The following is a 19631-nucleotide window of genomic DNA, read 5'->3' as shown; positions in this document are numbered from 1 at the left end:
CTGACAGCGTTGTGTTTTAAAGCTCATGTCCCTGACTGACAGTGTTGTGTTTTAAAGCTCATGTCCTGACTGACAGTGTTGTGTTTTAAAGCTCATGTCCCTGACTGACAGTTGTTTTAAAGCTCATGTCCCTGACTGACAGTGTTTTAAAGCTCATGTCCCTGACTGACAGTGTTTTAAAGCTCATGTCCCTGACTGACTGTGTTTTAAAGCTCATGTCCCTGACTGACAGTGTTGTGTTTTAAAGCTCATGTCCCTGACTGACAGCGTTGTGTTTTAAAGCTCATGTCCCTGACTGACAGTGTTGTGTTTTAAAGCTTTTAAAGCTCATGTCCCTGACTGACAGCGTTGTTTTAAAGCTCATGTCCCTGACTGACAGTGTTTGTTTTAAAGCTCATGTCCCTGACTGACAGTGTTGTGTTTTAAAGCTCATGTCCCTGACTGACTCATGTCCCTGACTGACTGTGTTTTAAAGCTCATGTCCCTGACTGACAGCGTTGTGTTTTAAAGCTCATGTCCCTGACTGACAGTGTTGTGTTTTAAAGCTCATGTCCCTGACTGACAGTGTTGTGTTTTAAAGCTCATGTCCCTGACTGACAGTGTTTTTAAAGCTCATGTCCCTGACTGACAGCGTTGTGTTTTAAAGCTCATGTCCCTGACTGACAGTGTTTTAAAGCTCATGTCCCTGACTGACAGTGTTGTTTTAAAGCTCATGTCCCTGACTGACAGTGTTGTGTTTTAAAGCTCATGTCCCTGACTGACAGCGTTGTGTTTTAAAGCTCATGTCCCTGACTGACAGTGTTGTGTTTTAAAGCTCTGACATGTTTTAAAGCTCCCCTGACTGACAGCGTTGTGTTTTAAAGCTCATGTCCCTGACTGACAGCGTTGTGTTTTAAAGCTCAGTGTTGTGTTTTAAAGCTCATGTCCCTGACTGACAGTGTTTTAAAGCTCATGTCCCTGACTGACAGTGTTGTGTTTTAAAGCTCATGTCCCTGACTGACAGCGTTGTGTTTTAAAGCTCATGTCCCTGACTGACAGCTCATGTCCCTGACTGTTTTTAAAGCTCATGTCCCTGACTGACAGTGTTGTGTTTTAAAGCTCATGTCCCTGACTGACAGCGTTGTGTTTTAAAGCTCATGTCCCTGACTGACAGTGTTTTAAAGCTCATGTCCCTGACTGACAGTGTTGTGTTTTAAAGCTCATGTCCCTGACTGACAGCGTTGTGTTTTAAAGCTCATGTCCCTGACTGACAGCGTTGTGTTTTAAAGCTCATGTCCCTGACTGACAGTGTTTTAAAGCTCATGTCCCTGACTGACAGCGTGTGTTTTAAAGCTCATGTCCCTGACTGACAGCGTTGTGTTTTAAAGCTCATGTCCCTGACTGACAGTGTTGTGTTTAAAGCTCATGTCCCTGACTGACAGCGTTGTGTTTTAAAGCTCATGTCCCTGACTGACAGCGTTGTGTTTTAAAGCTCATGTCCCTGACTGACAGTGTTGTGTTTTAAAGCTCATGTCCCTGACTGACAGCGTGTTGTGTTATAAAGCTCATGTCCCTGACTGACAGTGTTGTGTTTTAAAGCTCATGTCCCTGACTGACAGTGTTGTGTTTTAAAGCTCATGTCCCTGACTGACTGTGTTTTAAAGCTCATGTCCCTGACTGACAGCGTTGTGTTTTAAAGCTCATGTCCCTGACTGACAGTGTTGTGTTTTAAAGCTCATGTCCCTGACTGACAGTGTTGTGTTTTAAAGCTCATGTCCCTGACTGACAGTGTTTTAAAGCTCATGTCCCTGACTGACAGTGTTTTAAAGCTCATGTCCCTGACTGACAGTGTTTTAAAGCTCATGTCCCTGACTGACTGTGTTTTAAAGCTCATGTCCCTGACTGACAGTGTTGTGTTTTAAAGCTCATGTCCCTGACTGACAGCGTTGTGTTTTAAAGCTCATGTCCCTGACTGACAGCGTTGTGTTTTAAAGCTCATGTCCCTGACTGACTGCGTTGTGTTTTAAAGCTCATGTCCCTGACTGACAGCGTTGTGTTTTAAAGCTCATGTCCCTGACTGACAGTGTTTTAAAGCTCATGTCCCTGACTGACAGCATTGTGTTTTAAAGCTCATGTCCCTGACTGACAGTGTTTTAAAGCTCATGTCCCTGACTGACAGCGTTTTAAAGCTCATGTCCCTGACTGACAGCGTTGTGTTTTAAAGCTCATGTCCCTGACTGACAGCGTTGTGTTATAAAGCTCATGTCCCTGACTGACAGTGTTGTGTTTTAAAGCTCATGTCCCAGACTGACAGCATTGTGTTTTAAAGCTCATGTCCCTGACTGACAGTGTTTTAAAGCTCATGTCCCAGACTGACAGCATTGTGTTTTAAAGCTCATGTCCCTGACTGACAGCGTTGTGTTATAAAGCTCATGTCCCTGACTGACAGTGTTTTAAAGCTCATGTCCCTGACTGACTGTGTTTTAAAGCTCATGTCCCTGACTGACAGTGTTGTGTTTTAAAGCTCATGTCCCTGACTGATAGCGTTGTGTTTTAAAGCTCATGTCCCTGACTGACAGCGTTGTGTTTTAAAGCTCATGTCCCTGACTGACTGTGTTTTAAAGCTCATGTCCCTGACTGACAGTGTTGTGTTTTAAAGCTCATGTCCCTGACTGACTGTGTTTTAAAGCTCATGTCCCTGACTGACAGCGTTGTGTTTTAAAGCTCATGTCCCTGACTGACAGCATTGTGTTTTAAAGCTCATGTCCCTGACTGACAGCGTTGTGTTTTAAAGCTCATGTCCCTGACTGACAGCATTGCGTTTTAAAGCTCATGTCCCTGACTGACAGCGTTGTGTTTTAAAGCTCATGTCCCTGACTGACAGCGTTGTGTTTTAAAGCTCATGTCCCTGACTGACTGTGTTTTAAAGCTCATGTCCCTGACTGACAGTGTTGTGTTTTAAAGCTCATGTCCCTGACTGACTGTGTTTTAAAGCTCATGTCCCTGACTGACAGCATTGTGTTTTAAAGCTCATGTCCCTGACTGACAGTGTTTTAAAGCTCATGTCCCTGACTGACAGTGTTTTAAAGCTCATGTCCCTGACTGACAGTGTTGTGTTATAAAGCTCATGTCCCTGACTGACAGCGTTGTGTTATAAAGTCAAATCAAATCAAATCAAATTTATTTATATAGCCCTTCGTACATCAGCTGATATCTCAACGTGCTGTACAGAAACCCAGCCTAAAACCCCAAACAGCAAACAATGCAGGTGTAAAAGCACGGTGGCTAGGAAAAACTCCCTAGAAAGGCCAAAACCTAGGAAGAAACCTAGAGAGGAACCAGGCTATGTGGGGTGGCCAGTCCTCTTCTGGCTGTGCCGGGTAGAGATTATAACAGAACATGACCAAGATGTTCAAATGTTCATAAATGACCAGCATGGTCGAATAATAATAAGGCAGAACAGTTGAAACTGGAGCAGCAGCACAGTCAGGTGGACTGGGGACAGCAAGGAGTCATCATGTCAGGTAGTCCTGGGGCACGGTCCTAGGGCTCAGGTCCTCCGAGAGAGAGAGAAAGAAAGAGAGAATTAGAGAGAGCATATGTGGGGTGGCCAGTCCTCTTCTGGCTGTGCCGGGTGGAGATTATAACAGAACGTGGCCAAGATGTTCAAATGTTCATAAATGACCAGCATGGTTGAATAATAGTAAGGCAGAACAGTTGAAACTGGAGCAGCAGCATGGCCAGGTGGACTGGGGACAGCAAGGAGTCATCATGTCAGGTAGTCCTGGGACATGGTCCTAGGGCCCAGGCCAGTTGAAACTGGAGCAGCAGCATGGCCAGGTGGACTGGGGACAGCAAGGAGTCATCATGTCAGGTAGTCCTGGGGCATGGTCCTAGGGCTCAGGTCCTCCGAGAGAGAGAAAGAAAGAGAGAAGGAGAGAATTAGAGAACGCACACTTAGATTCACACAGGACACTGAATAGGACAGGAGAAGTACTCCAGATATAACAAACTGACCCTAGCCCCCGACACATAAACTAATGCAGCATAAATACTGGAGGCTGAGACAGGAGGGGTCAGGAGACACTGTGGCCCCATCCGAGGACACCCCGGACAGGGCCAAACAGGAAGGATATAACCCCACCCACTTTGCCAAAGCACAGCCCCCACACCACTAGAGGGATATCTTCAACCACCAACTTACCATCCTGAGACAAGGCCGAGTATAGCCCACAAAGATCTCCGCCACGGCACAACCCAAGGGGGCGCCAACCCAGACAGGCCGACCACAACAGTGAATCAACCCACCCAGGTGACGCACCCCCCCCAGGGACGGCATGAGAGAGCCCCAGTAAGCCAGTGACTCAGCCCCGTAACAGGGTAGAGGCAGAGAATCCCAGTGGAAAGAGGGAATCGGCCAGGCAGAGACAGCAAGGGCGGTTCGTTGCTCCAGAGCCTTTCCGTTCACCTTCCCACTCCTGGGCCAGACTACACTCAATCATATGACCCACTGAAGAGATGAGTCTTCAGTAAAGACTTAAAGGTTGAGACCGAGTTTGCGTCTCTGACATGGGTAGGCAGACCGTTCCATAAAAATGGAGCTCTATAGGAGAAAGCCCTGCCTCCAGCTGTTTGCTTAGAAATTCTAGGGACAATTAGGAGGCCTGCGTCTTGTGACCGTAGCGTACGTGTAGGTATGTACGGCAGGACCAAATCAGAGAGATAGGTAGGAGCAAGCCCATGTAATGCTTTGTAGGTTAGCAGTAAAACCTTGAAATCAGCCCTTGCTTTGACAGGAAGCCAGTGTAGAGAGGCTAGCACTGGAGTAATATGATCAAATTTTTGGTTCTAGTCAGGATTCTAGCAGCCGTATTCAGCACTAACTGAAGTTTATTTAGTGCTTTATCCGGGTAGCCGGAAAATAGAGCATTGCAGTAGTCTAACCTAGAAGTGACAAAAGCATGGATTAATTTTTCTGCATCATTTTTGGACAGAAAGTTTCTGATTTTTGCAATGTTACGTAGATGGAAAAAAGCTGTCCTCGAAATGGTCTTGATATGTTCTTCAAAAGAGAGATCAGGGTCCAGAGTAACGCCGAGGTCCTTCACAGTTTTATTTGAGACGACTGTACAACCATTAAGATTAATTGTCAGATTCAACAGAAGATCTCTTTGTTTCTTGGGACCTAGAACAAGCATCTCTGTTTTGTCCGAGTTTAATAGTAGAAAGTTTGCAGCCATCCACTTCCTTATGTCTGAAACACATGCTTCTAGCGAGGGCAATTTTGGGGCTTCACCATGTTTCATTGAAATGTACAGCTGTGTGTCATCCGCATAGCAGTGAAAGTTTACATTATGTTTTCGAATAACATCCCCAAGAGGTAAAATATATAGTGAAAACAATAGTGGTCCTAAAACAGAACCTTGAGGAACACCGAAATTTACAGTTGATTTGTCAGAGGACAAACCATTCACAGAGACAAACTGATATCTTTCCGACAGATAAGATCTAAACCAGGCCAGAACATGTCCGTGTAGACCAATTTGGGTTTCCAATCTCTCCAAAAGAATGTGGTGATCGATGGTATCAAAAGCAGCACTAAGGTCTAGGAGCACGAGGACAGATGCAGAGCCTCGGTCCGTTGCCATTAAAATGTCATTTACCACCTTCACAAGTGCCGTCTCAGTGCTATGATGGGGTCTAAAACCAGACTGAAGCATTTCGTATACATTGTTTGTCTTCAGGAAGGCAGTGAGTTGCTGCGCAACAGCCTTCTCTAAAATTTTTGCGAGGAATGGAAGATTCGATATAGGCCGATAGTTTTTTATATTTTCTGGGTCAAGGTTTGGCTTTTTCAAGAGAGGCTTTATTACTGCCACTTTTAGTGAGTTTGGTACACATCCAGTGGATAGAGAGCCGTTTATTATGTTCAACATAGGAGGGCCAAGCACAGGAAGCAGCTCTTTCAGTAGTTTAGTTGGAATAGGGTCCAGTATGCAGCTTGAAGGTTTAGAGGCCATGATTATTTTCATCATTGTGTCAAGAGATATAGTACTAAAAGACTTGAGCGTCTCTCTTGATCCTAGGTCCTGGCAGAGTTGTGCAGACTCAGGACAACTGAGGTTTGGAGGAATACGCAGGTTTAAAGAGGAGTCCGTAATTTGCTTTCTAATAATCATAATCTTTTCCTCAAAGAAGTTCATGAATTTATCACTGCTAAAGTGAAAGTCATCCTCTCTTGGGGAATGCTGCTTTTTAGTTAGCTTTGCGACAGTATCAAAAAGGAATTTCGGATTGTTCTTATTTTCCTCAATTAAGTTAGAAAAATAGGATGATCGAGCAGCAGTAAGGGCTCTTCGGTACTGCACGGTACCGTCCTTCCAAGCTAGTCGGAAGACTTCCAGTTTGGTGTGGCGCCATTTCCGTTCCAATTTTCTGGAAGCTTGCTTCAGAGCTCGGGTATTTTCTGTGTACCAGGGAGCTAGTTTCTTATGAGAATTTTTTTAGTTTTTAGGGGTGCAACTGCATCTAGGGTATTGCGCAAGGTTAAATTGAGATACTCAGTTAGGTGGTTAACGGATTTTTGTCCTCTGGCGTCCTTGGGTAGGCAGAGGGAGTCTGGAAGGGCATCAAGGAATCTTTGTGTTGTCTGTGAATTTATAGCACGACTTTTGATGTTCCTTGGTTGGGGTCTGAGCAGATTATTTGTTGCAATTGCAAACGTAATAAAATGGTGGTCCGATAGTCCAGGATTATGAGGAAAAACATTAAGATCCACAACATTTATTCCATGGGACAAAACTAGGTCCAGCGTATGACTGTGACAGTGAGTGGGTCCAGAGACATGTTGGACAAAACCCACTGAGTCGATGATGGCTCCGAAAGCTCATGTCCCTGACTGACAGTGTTGTGTTTTAAAGCTCATGTCCCTGACTGACAGTGTTGTGTTTTAAAGCTCATGTCCCTGACTGATAGCGTTGTGTTTTAAAGCTCATGTCCCTGACTGACAGCGTTGTGTTTTAAAGCTCATGTCCCTGACTGACTGTGTTTTAAAGCTCATGTCCCTGACTGACAGCGTTGTGTTTTAAAGCTCATGTCCCTGACTGACTGTGTTTTAAAGCTCATGTCCCTGACTGACAGTGTTGTGTTTTAAAGCTCATGTCCCTGACTGACAGCGTTGTGTTTTAAAGCTCATGTCCCTGACTGACAGCGTTGTGTTATAAAGCTCATGTCCCTGACTGACAGTGTTTTAAAGCTCATGTCCCTGACTGACAGCGTTGTGTTATAAAGCTCATGTCCCTGACTGACAGCGTTGTGTTTTAAAGCTCATGTCCCTGACTGACAGCGTTGTGTTATAAAGCTCATGTCCCTGACTGACAGTGTTGCGTTTTAAAGCTCATGTCCCTGACTGACAGTGTTTTAAAGCTCATGTCCCTGACTGACAGCGTTGTGTTATAAAGCTCATGTCCCTGACTGACAGCGTTGTGTTTTAAAGCTCATGTCCCTGACTGACAGCGTTGTGTTTTAAAGCTCATGTCCCTGACTGACAGCGTTGTGTTTTAAAGCTCATGTCCCTGACTGACAGTGTTGTGTTTTAAAGCTCATGTCCCTGACTGACTTTGTTTTAAAGCTCATGTCCCTGACTGACAGCGTTGTGTTTTAAAGCTCATGTCCCTGACTGACTGTGTTTTAAAGCTCATGTCCCTGACTGACAGTGTTGTGTTTTAAAGCTCATGTCCCTGACTGACAGCGTTGTGTTTTAAAGCTCATGTCCCTGACTGACAGCGTTGTGTTATAAAGCTCATGTCCCTGACTGACAGTGTTTTAAAGCTCATGTCCCTGACTGACAGCGTTGTGTTATAAAGCTCATGTCCCTGACTGACAGCGTTGTGTTTTAAAGCTCATGTCCCTGACTGACAGCGTTGTGTTATAAAGCTCATGTCCCTGACTGACAGTGTTGCGTTTTAAAGCTCATGTCCCTGACTGACAGTGTTTTAAAGCTCATGTCCCTGACTGACAGCGTTGTGTTTTAAAGCTCATGTCCCTGACTGACAGCGTTGTGTTTTAAAGCTCATGTCCCTGACTGACAGCGTTGTGTTTTAAAGCTCATGTCCCTGACTGACAGTGTTGTGTTTTAAAGCTCATGTCCCTGACTGACTTTGTTTTAAAGCTCATGTCCCTGACTGACAGCGTTGTGTTTTAAAGCTCATGTCCCTGACTGATAGCGTTGTGTTTTAAAGCTCATGTCCCTGACTGACAGTGTTGTGTTTTAAAGCTCATGTCCCTGACTGACAGTGTTTTAAAGCTCATGTCCCTGACTGACAGCGTTGTGTTTTAAAGCTCATGTCCCTGACTGACAGTGTTGTGTTTTAAAGCTCATGTCCCTGACTGACAGTGTTTTAAAGCTCATGTCCCTGACTGACAGCGTTATAAAGCTCATGTCCCTGACTGACTGTGTTTTAAAGCTCTCCTCCGCAGGGCCACAGTGCTGAAACAACAGGGGAACTATCAGAGGGCGGCTGAAGACCTGAGGAACGTCCTGCAGACCGAACCACAGAACATCACTGCTACTGTTAGTGTCTCACACACACACACACACCACACACACACACACACACACACCACACACACACACACACACACACACACACCCACACCAGACCACACACACACACACGGTGTGTTGGAGTTACTTTAACCATTCTGTTCCCTCCACAAAATGAATGGCACCATCAGGACTCCTGTTTATTCAACAGACCGTAGTGACCATCAGACGTTACCGTAGTGACCATCAGACGGTACCGTAGTGACCATCAGACTGTACCGTAGTGACCGTCAGGTATCCTGTTTATTCAACAGACGTTACCGTAGTGACCGTCAGACGGTACCGTAGTGACCATCAGACTGTACCGTAGTGACCGTCAGGTATCCTGTTTATTCAACAGACGTTACCGTAGTGACCGTCAGGACTCCTGTTTATTCAACAGACGTTACCGTAGTGACCGTCAGGACTCCTGTTTATTCAACAGACGTTACCGTAGTGACTGTCAGGACTCCTGTTTATTCAACAGACGTTACCGTAGTGACCGTTAGGACTCCTGTTTATTCAACAGACGTTACCGTAGTGACCATCAGGACTCCTGTTTATTCAACAGACGTTACCGTAGTGACCATCAGACGGTACCGTAGTGACCATCAGACGGTACCGTAGTGACCATCAGACGTTACCGTAGTGACCATCAGGACTCCTGTTTATTCAAAAGACGTTACCGTAGTGACCATCAGACGGTACCGTAGTGACCATCAGACGGTACCGAATTGACCATCAGGACTCCTGTTTATTCAACAGACGTTACCGTAGTGACCATCAGACTGTACCGTAGTGACCATCAGACTGTACCGTAGTGACCATCAGGACTCCTGTTTATTCAACAGACGTTACCGTAGTGACCGTCAGGACTCCTGTTTATTCAACAGACGTTACCGTAGTGACCGTCAGGACTCCTGTTTATTCAACAGATGTTACCGTAGTGACCGTCAGGACTCCTGTTTATTCAACAGATGTTACCGTAGTGACCGTCAGGACTCATGTTTATTCAACAGACGGTACCGTAGTGACCATCAGACTGTACCGTAGTGACCATCAGACTGTACCATAGTGACCATCAGACGTTACCGTAGTGACCGTCAGACGTTACCGTAGTGACCATCAGACGTTACCGTAGTGACCGTCAGACGTTACCGTAGTGACCGTCAGACGTTACCGTAGTGACCGTCAGACGTTACCGTAGTGACCGTCAGACATTACCGTAGTGACCGTCAGACTGTACCGTAGTGACCATCAGATGTTACCGTAGTGACCGTCAGACTGTACCGTAGTGACCATCAGACGTTACCGTAGTGACCATCAGACGTTACCGGACTCCTGTTTTTCAACAGACCGTCCAGACGTTATCGTAGTGACCGTCAGGACTCCTGTTTATTCAACAGACGTTACCGTAGTGACCATCAGACTGTACCGTAGTGACCATCAGGACTCCTGTTTATTCAACAGACGTTACCGTAGTGACCGTCAGGACTCCTGTTTATTCAACAGATGTTACCGTAGTGACCGTCAGGACTCCTGTTTATTCAACAGACGTTACCGTAGTGACCGTCAGGACTCCTGTTTATTCAACAGATGTTACCGTAGTGACCGTCAGGACTCCTGTTTATTCAACAGATGTTACCGTAGTGACCGTCAGGACTCCTGTTTATTCAACAGATGTTACCGTAGTGACCGTCAGGACTCCTGTTTATTCAACAGACGTTACCGTAGTGACCATCAGGACTCCTGTTTATTCAACAGACGGTACCGTAGTGACCATCAGACTGTACCGTAGTGACCGTCAGACGTTATCGTAGTGACCATCAGACGTTACCGTAGTGACCATCAGCCGTTACCGTAGTGACCATCAGACGTTACCGTAGTGACCATCAGCCGTTACCGTAGTGACCGTCAGACGTTACCGTAGTGACCGTCAGACGTTACCGTACTGACCATCAGATGTTACCGTAGTGACCGTCAGACGTTACCGTAGTGACCATCAGACTGTACCGTAGTGACCATCAGATGTTACCGTAGTGACCGTCAGACTGTACCGTAGTGACCATCAGACGTTACCGTAGTGACCGTCAGACGTTATCGTAGTGACCGTCAGGACTCCTGTTTTTTCAACAGACGTTACCGTAGTGACCATCAGACGGTACCGTAGTGACCATCAGACGGTACCGTAGTGACCATCAGGACTCCTGTTTATTCAACAGACGTTACCGTAGTGACCATCAGACTGTACCGTAGTGACCATCAGGACTCCTGTTTATTCAACAGACGTTACCGTAGTGACCGTCAGGACTCCTGTTTATTCAACAGATGTTACCGTAGTGACCGTCTGGACTCCTGTTTATTCAACAGACGTTACCGTAGTGACCGTCAGGACTCCTGTTTATTCAACAGATGTTACCGTAGTGACCGTCAGGACTCCTGTTTATTCAACAGACGTTACCGTAGTGACCATCAGGACTCCTGTTTATTCAACAGACGGTACCGTAGTGACCATCAGACTGTACCGTAGTGACCATCAGACTGTACCATAGTGACCATCAGACGTTACCGTAGTGACCATCAGACGTTACCGTAGTGACCATCAGACGTTACCGTAGTGACCGTCAGATGTTACCGTAGTGACCATCAGACGTTACCGTAGTGACCATCAGCCGTTACCGTAGTGACCATCAGATGTTACCGTAGTGACCGTCAGACGTTACCGTAGTGACCATCAGACTGTACCGTAGTGACCATCAGATGTTACCGTAGTGACCGTCAGACTGTACCGTAGTGACCATCAGACGTTACCGTAGTGACCGTCAGACGTTATCGTAGTGACCGTCAGACGTTATCGTAGTGACCGTCAGGACTCCTGTTTTTTCAACAGACGTTACCGTAGTGACCATCAGACTGTACCGTAGTGACCATCAGGACTCCTGTTTATTCAACAGACGTTACCGTAGTGACCATCAGACGTTACCGTAGTGACCATCAGGACTCCTGTTTATTCAACAGACGTTACCGTAGTGACCATCAGACTGTACCGTAGTGACCATCAGGACTCCTGTTTATTCAACAGACGTTACCGTAGTGACCATCAGGACTCCTGTTTATTCAACAGACGTTACCGTAGTGACCATCAGACTGTACCGTAGTGACCATCAGACTGTACCGTAGTGACCATCAGGACTCCTGTTTATTCAACAGACGTTACCGTAGTGACCGTCAGGACTCCTGTTTATTCAACAGATGTTACCGTAGTGACCGTCAGGACTCCTGTTTATTCAACAGACGGTACCGTAGTGACCATCAGACTGTACCATAGTGACCATCAGACTGTACCGTAGTGACCATCAGACTGTACCATAGTGACCATCAGACGGTACCGTAGTGACCGTCAGACGTTACCGTAGTGACCGTCAGACGTACCGTAGTGACCGTCAGACGTACCGTAGTGACCGTCAGACGGTACCATAGCGACCGTCAGACGGTACCGTAGTGACCGTCAGACGTTACCGTAGTGACCATCAGACTGTACCGTAGTGACCATCAGATGTTACCGTAGTGACCGTCAGACTGTACCGTAGTGACCATCAGACGTTACCGCAGTGACCGTCAGACGTTACCGTAGTGACCGTCAGACGTTATCGTAGTGACCGTCAGACGTACCGTAGTGACCATCAGACTGTACCATAGTGACCATCAGGACTCCTGTTTACCGTCAGACGTTACCGTAGTGACTGTCAGGACTCCTGTTTATTCAACAGACGTTACCATAGCGACCGTCAGGACTCCTGTTTATTCACCGTCAGACGTTACCGTAGTGACCATCAGACTGTACCGTGTTTACCAACAGATGTTACCGTAGTGACCATCAGACTGTACCGTAGTGACCATCAGACGTTACCAGTGACCGTCAGACGTTACCGTAGTGACCGTCAGACGTTACCGTAGTGACCGTCAGACGTACCGTAGTGACCGTCAGACGTTACCGTAGTGACCGTCAGACGTTACCGTAGTGACCGTCAGACGTACCGTAGTGACCGTCAGACGTTACCGTAGTGACCGTCAGACGTACCGTAGTGACCGTCAGACGTTACCGTAGTGACCATCAGATGTTACCGTAGTGACCGTCAGACGTTACCGTAGTGACCGTCAGGCCTGGAATGAAGGATATGGAGTTGACTTGTCTTCAGTCGTGTCACATTTCAAAGGAACGTTACGTCCAGGAAGTCCTGAATCGACTGGTCCTCCTGTTGTATCAACCTGTCTTCATCTGCATAACATGTTGTTTGACTGTGTTTTGAATCTAATGGAACAATGGGATGAACTATTTCAGTCTTCTTTTCTGCTTTTCCATCACACATCCTGGCCCACAGAAACTTCTGGTTGAGGTGGATAAGAAACTAATCCAGTGTCAACCGGAGACGGAACGTAAAAGCAAGAAGATCCTGATTCAGGAAGTGGAGGAGGATGAGATACGGGAAGAGCAGAGAGGTGAGTGACTGATCCCTTCACCTACTTAGTGAGATTCAACCATTATACCTCTCCGTTAGAAGTGACTGACCTCCAGCCCAGTCCTGGAGATCAACAGTCAGAAAAACAACTCCACCCCAATTTTCTCATGTTTCTATAACAACAGAAACATGCAAATGAGAAAAACAACTCCACCCCAATTTCCTCATGTTTCTATAGCAACAGAAACATGCAAATGCAAGTCTAAGCCAATGAGTAGAGTTAGAGAGACATATTATTACCATTGTTGTTGTTCCTTAAACACCCAACAAGTGTTTAACCAGATCAGATGATGACTGATCCTAGACCTACTAAACAAAGAGGTTATTATATTACATTAAGGCTGGCTGCCTGGCTGGCTGGCTGGCTGGTTGGTTGGTTGCCTGGCTGGTTGGCTGGCTGGCTGGCTGGTTGGTTGGCTGGTTGGTTGCCTGCCTGGCTGGCTGGCTGGCTGACTGGCTGGTTGCCTGCCTGGCTGGTGGTTGGCTGGTTGGTTGGTTGGTTGCCTGGCTGGCTGGCTGGCTGGTTGGCTAGTTGGTTGGCTGGCTGGCTGGCTGGCTGGCTGGCTGGCTGACTGGCTGGTTGCCTGCCTGGCTGGTGGTTGGCTGGTTGGTTGCCTGCCTGGCTGGGTGGCTGACTGGTTGGTTGGTTGGCTGGCTGGCTGGCTGGTTGGCTAGTTGGTTGGCTGGCTGGCTGGCTGACTGGTTGGTTGGTTGCCTGGCTGGTTCGCTGGCTGGCTGGCTGGTTGTTTGGCTGGTTGGTTGCCTGCCTGGCTGGGTGGCTGACTGGTTGGTTGGTTGGCTGGCTGGTTGGCTAGTTGGTTGGCTGGCTGGCTGGCTGGCTGACTGGCTGGTTGCCTGCCTGGCTGGTGGTTGGCTGGTTGGTTGCCTGGCTGGCTGGCTGCTTGGTTGGTTGGTTGCCTGGTTGGTTGGCTGGTTGGTTGGTTGGTTGGTTGCCTGGTTGGTTGCCTGGTTGGTTGGTTGGTTGCCTGGTTGGTTGCCTGGTTGGTTGGCTGGTTGCCTGGTTGGTTGGTTGGTTGCCTGGTTGGTTGGTTGGTTGCCTGGTTGGTTGGTTGGTTGGCTGGTTGGTTGGTTGGTTGCCTGGTTGGTTGCCTGGTTGGTTGGTTGGTTGCCTGGTTGGTTGGCTGGTTGCCTGGTTGGCTGGTTGGTTGCCTGGCTGGTTGGTTGCCTGGTTGGTTGGTTGGTTGGTTGGCTGGCTGGCTGGTTGGTTGCCTGGTTGGTTGGTTGGTTGGCTGGTTGGTTGCCTGGTTGGTTGCCTGGTTGGTTGGCTGGCTGGTTGGTTGGTTGGTTGGTTGGCTGGTTGGTTGGTTGGCTGGTTGGTTGGTTGGTTGCCTGGTTGGTTGGCTGGTTGGTTGCCTGGTTGGTTGGCTGGTTCCCTAAGTGATCCAGAATCATTATCCTTAAGACCCAACAGACCTGACAGCCTGCTGCATTCTCCAAACACCACACCTGTCTGGGTTTACCCCAGAGAGCTGCTGTGGGTCTGTGCTGTGGGTCTGTGTCTGGCTGTGTGTCTGTGCTGTGGGTCTGTGCTGTGGGTCTGTGCTGTGGGTCTGTGTCTGGCTGTGGGTCTGTGTCTGGCTGTGGGTCTGTGCTGTGGGTCTGTGCTGTGGGTCTGTGCTGCGGGTCTGTGTCTGGCTGTGTGTCTGTGCTGTGGGTCTGTGCTGTGGGTCTGTGTCTGGCTGTGGGTCTGTGTCTGGCTGTGGGTCTGTGCTGTGGGTCTGTGCTGTGGGTCTGTGCTGTGGGTCTGTGTCTGGCTGTGGGTCTGTGCTGTGGGTCTGTGCTGTGTGTCTGTGCTGTGGGTCTGTGCTGTGGGTCTGTGCTGTGTGTCTGTGCTGTGGGTCTGTGCTGTGGGTCTGTGTCTGGCTGTGGGTCTGTGCTGTGTGTCTGTGCTGTGGGTCAGTGTTTGGCTGTGTGTCTGTGCTGTGTGTCTGTGCTGTGGGTCTGTGCTGTGGGTCTGTGCTGTGGGTCTGTGCTGTGTGTCTGTGCTGTGGGTCTGTGCTGTGTGTCTGTGCTGTGTGTCTGTGTCTGGCTGTGGGTCTGTGCTGTGGGTCTGTGCTGTGGGTCTGTACTGTGTGTCTGTACTGTGTGTCAGTGTCTGGCTGTGTGTCTGTGCTGTGTGTCTGTGCTGTGGGTCAGTGTCTGGCTGTGTGTCTGTGCTGTGGGTCAGTGTCTGGCTGTGTGTCTGTGCTGTGTGTCTGTGCTGTGGGTCAGTGTCTGGCTGTGTGTCTGTGCTGTGGGTCAGTGTTTGGCTGTGTGTCTGTGCTGTGGGTCAGTGTTTGGCTGTGTGTCTGTGCTGTGGGTCTGTGCTGTGGGTCAGTGTTTGGCTGTGTGTCTGTGCTGTGGGTCAGTGTCTGGCTGTGTGTCTGTGCTGTGGGTCAGTGTCTGGCTGTGTGTCTGTGCTGTGGGTCAGTGTCTGGCTGTGTGTCTGTGCTGTGGGTCAGTGTTTGGCTGTGTGTCTGTGCTGTGGGTCTGTGCTGTGGGTCAGTGTTTGGCTGTGTGTCTGTGCTGTGGGTCAGTGTCTGGCTGTGTGTCTGTGCTGTAGATCAGTGTTGGGCTGTGTGTCTGTGCTGTGGGTCAGTGTCTGTGCTGTGGGTCAGTGTCTGGCTGTGTGTCTGTGCTGTGGGTCAGTGTCTGTGCTGTGGGTCAGTGTCTGGCTGTGTGTCTGGGCTGTGTGTCTGTGTTTGGCTGTGTGTCTGTGCTGTGGGTCAGTGTCTGTGCTGTGGGTCAGTGTCTGGCTGTGTGTCTGTGCTGTGGGTCTGTGTCTGTGCTGTGGGTCTGTGCTGTGGGTCTGTGCTGTGGGTCTGTGTCTGGCTGTGGGTCTGTGTCTGGCTGTGGGTCTGTGCTGTGGGTCTGTGCTGTGGGTCTGTGCTGTGGGTCTGTGTCTGGCTGTGTGTCTGTGCTGTGGGTCTGTGCTGTGGGTCTGTGCTGTGGGTCTGTGCTGTGGGTCTGTGCTGTGGGTCTGTGTCTGGCTGTGGGTCTGTGCTGTGGGTCTGTGCTGTGGGTCTGTGCTGTGGGTCTGTGCTGTGTGTCTGTGCTGTGGGTCTGTGCTGTGGGTCTGTGTCTGGCTGTGGGTCTGTGTTTGGCTGTGTGTCTGTGCTGTGTGTCTGTGCTGTGGGTCTGTGCTGTGGGTCTGTGCTGTGGGTCTGTGCTGTGTGTCTGTGCTGTGGGTCTGTGCTGTGTGTCTGTGCTGTGTGTCTGTGTCTGGCTGTGGGTCTGTGCTGTGGGTCTGTGCTGTGGGTCTGTACTGTGTGTCTGTACTGTGTGTCAGTGTCTGGCTGTGTGTCTGTGCTGTGTGTCTGTGCTGTGGGTCAGTGTCTGGCTGTGTGTCTGTGCTGTGGGTCAGTGTCTGGCTGTGTGTCTGTGCTGTGGGTCAGTGTCTGGCTGTGTGTCTGTGCTGTGGGTCAGTGTTTGGCTGTGTGTCTGTGCTGTGGGTCAGTGTTTGGCTGTGTGTCTGTGCTGTGGGTCTGTGCTGTGGGTCAGTGTTTGGCTGTGTGTCTGTGCTGTGGGTCAGTGTCTGGCTGTGTGTCTGTGCTGTGGGTCAGTGTCTGGCTGTGTGTCTGTGCTGTGGGTCAGTGTCTGGCTGTGTGTCTGTGCTGTGTGTCTGTGCTGTGGGTCAGTGTTTGGCTGTGTGTCTGTGCTGTGGGTCTGTGCTGTGGGTCAGTGTTTGGCTGTGTGTCTGTGCTGTGGGTCAGTGTCTGGCTGTGTGTCTGTGCTGTAGATCAGTGTTGGGCTGTGTGTCTGTGCTGTGGGTCAGTGTCTGTGCTGTGGGTCAGTGTCTGGCTGTGTGTCTGTGCTGTGGGTCAGTGTCTGGCTGTGTGTCTGGGCTGTGTGTCTGTGTTTGGCTGTGTGTCTGTGCTGTGGGTCAGTGTCTGTGCTGTGGGTCAGTGTCTGGCTGTGTGTCTGTGCTGTGGGTCAGTGTTTGGCTGTGTGTCTGTGCTGTGGGTCAGTGTTAGGCTGTGGGTCTGTGCTGTGGGTCAGTGTCTGGCTGTGTGTCTGTGCTGTGTGTCTGTGCTGTGGGTCAGTGTTAGGCTGTGTGTCTGTGCTGTGGGTCAGTGTCTGGCTGTGTGTCTGTGCTGTGGGTCTGTGCTGTGGGTCAGTGTTAGGCTGTGTGTCTGGCTGTGTGTCTGTGCTGTGGGTCAGTGTCTGTGCTGTGGGTCAGTGTTTGGCTGTGTGTCTGGCTGTGTGTCTGTGCTGTGGGTCAGTGTCTGTGCTGTGGGTCAGTGTTTGGCTGTGTGTCTGTGCTGTGGGTCAGTGTTTGGCTGTGTGTCTGGCTGTGTGTCTGTGCTGTGGGTCAGTGTTAGGCTGTGTGTCTGTGCTGTGGGTCAGTGTTAGGCTGTGTGTCTGGCTGTGTGTCTGTGCTGTGGGTCAGTGTCTGTGCTGTGGGTCAGTGTTTGGCTGTGTGTCTGTGCTGTGGGTCAGTGTTTGGCTGTGTGTCTGGCTGTGTGTCTGTGCTGTGGGTCAGTGTTGGGCTGTGTGTCTGTGCTGTGGGTCAGTGTTTGGCTGTGTGTTTGGCTGTGTGTCTGTGCTGTGGGTCAGTGTTTGGCTGTGTGTCTGGCTGTGTGTCTGTGCTGTGGGTCAGTGTCTGGCTGTGTGTCTGTGCTGTGGGTCAGTGTTGGGCTGTGTGTCTGTGCTGTGGGTCAGTGTTTGGCTGTGTGTCTGTGCTGTGGGTCAGTGTCTGTGCTGTGTGTCTGTGCTGTGGGTCAGTGTTTGGCTGTGTGTCTGTGCTGTGGGTCAGTGTCTGGCTGTGTGTCTGTGCTGTGGGTCAGTGTTAGGCTGTGTGTCTGTACTGTGGGTCAGTGTTGTGCTGTGTGTCTGGGCTGTGGGTCAGTGTCTGGCTGTGTGTCTGTGCTGTGGGTCAGTGTCTGGCTGTGTGTCTGTGCTGTGGGTCAGTGTCTGGCTGTGTGTATGTGCTGTGTGTCTGTGCTGTGGGTCAGTGTTTGGCTGTGTGTCTGTGCTGTGGGTCTGTGCTGTGGGTCAGTGTTTGGCTGTGTGTCTGTGCTGTGGGTCAGTGTCTGGCTGTGTGTCTGTGCTGTAGATCAGTGTTGGGCTGTGTGTCTGTGCTGTGGGTCAGTGTCTGTGCTGTGGGTCAGTGTCTGGCTGTGTGTCTGTGCTGTGGGTCAGTGTCTGTGCTGTGGGTCAGTGTCTGGCTGTGTGTCTGGGCTGTGTGTCTGTGTTTGGCTGTGTGTCTGTGCTGTGGGTCAGTGTCTGTGCTGTGGGTCAGTGTCTGGCTGTGTGTCTGTGCTGTGGGTCAGTGTTTGGCTGTGTGTCTGTGCTGTGGGTCAGTGTTAGGCTGTGGGTCTGTGCTGTGGGTCAGTGTCTGGCTGTGTGTCTGTGCTGTGTGTCTGTGCTGTGTGTCTGTGCTGTGGGTCAGTGTTTGGCTGTGTGTCTGTGCTGTGGGTCAGTGTCTGTGCTGTGTGTCTGTGCTGTGGGTCTGTGCTGTGGGTCAGTGTTAGGCTGTGTGTCTGGCTGTGTGTCTGTGCTGTGGGTCAGTGTCTGTGCTGTGGGTCAGTGTTTGGCTGTGTGTCTGGCTGTGTGTCTGTGCTGTGGGTCAGTGTCTGTGCTGTGGGTCAGTGTTTGGCTGTGTGTCTGTGCTGTGGGTCAGTGTTTGGCTGTGTGTCTGGCTGTGTGTCTGTGCTGTGGGTCAGTGTTAGGCTGTGTGTCTGTGCTGTGGGTCAGTGTTAGGCTGTGTGTCTGTGGGTCAGTGGCTGTGTGTCTGTGCTGTGGGTCAGTGTCTGTGCTGTGGGTCAGTGTTTGGCTGTGTGTCTGTGCTGTGGGTCAGTGTTTGGCTGTGTGTCTGGCTGTGTGTCTGTGCTGTGGGTCAGTGTTGGGCTGTGTGTCTGTGCTGTGGGTCAGTGTTTGGCTGTGTGTCTGTGCTGTGGGTCAGTGTTTGTGCTGTGGGTCAGTGTTGTGGCTGTGTGTCTGGCTGTGTGTCTGTGCTGTGGGTCAGTGTCTGGCTGTGTGTCTGTGCTGTGGGTCAGTGTTGGCTGTGTGTGTCTGTGTGGGTCAGTGTTGGCTGTGTGTCTGTGCTGTGGGTCAGTGTTTGGCTGTGTGTCTGTGCTGTGGGTCAGTGTTGGCTGTGTGTCTGTGCTGTGGGTCAGTGTTGTCTGGCTGTGCTGTGCTGTGGGTCTGTGGCTGTGTGTCTGTGCTGTGGGGTCAGTGTCTGGCTGTGTGTCTGGCTGTGTGTCTGTGCTGTGGGTCAGTGTTGGGCTGTGTGTCTGTGCTGTGGGTCAGTGTCTGGCTGTGTGTCTGTGCTGTGGGTCAGTGTTTGGCTGTGTGTCTGTGCTGTGGGTCAGTGTTGGTGCTGTGTGTCTGTGCTGTGGGTCAGTGTCTGGCTGTGTGTCTGTGCTGTGGGTCAGTGTCTGGCTGTGTGTCTGGCTGTGTGTCTGTGCTGTGGGTCAGTGTTGTGTGTCTGTGCTGTGGGTCAGTGTCTGGCTGTGTGTCTGTGCTGTGGGTCAGTGTTGGGCTGTGTGTCTGGCTGTGTGTCTGTGCTGTGGGTCAGTGTCTGGCTGTGTGTCTGTGCTGTGTGT

At 49.8% G+C, this 19631-nt stretch overlaps 1 protein-coding gene across 1 annotated transcript in view; it reads left to right on the top strand.

Moving 5' to 3' along the window:
- The first annotated feature begins 8482 nt into the window (after positions 1–8482).
- LOC135575090 (sperm-associated antigen 1A-like) overlaps positions 8483–19631 on the top strand; it is a 180157-nt gene continuing 169008 nt past the window's right edge. The window contains exons 1-2 of the mRNA XM_065027269.1: positions 8483–8551; positions 12946–13063. The gene's annotated coding sequence lies outside the window, so the exon portion shown is untranslated. The remainder of the gene's footprint in view (positions 8552–12945; positions 13064–19631) is intronic.

The sequence above is a fragment of the Oncorhynchus nerka genome, linkage group LG14, assembly GCF_034236695.1.
Source record: "Oncorhynchus nerka isolate Pitt River linkage group LG14, Oner_Uvic_2.0, whole genome shotgun sequence".
In the NCBI taxonomy this organism is placed as follows: Eukaryota; Metazoa; Chordata; class Actinopteri; order Salmoniformes; family Salmonidae; genus Oncorhynchus; species Oncorhynchus nerka.
This window is presented reverse-complemented; position numbering and strand designations above follow the sequence as displayed.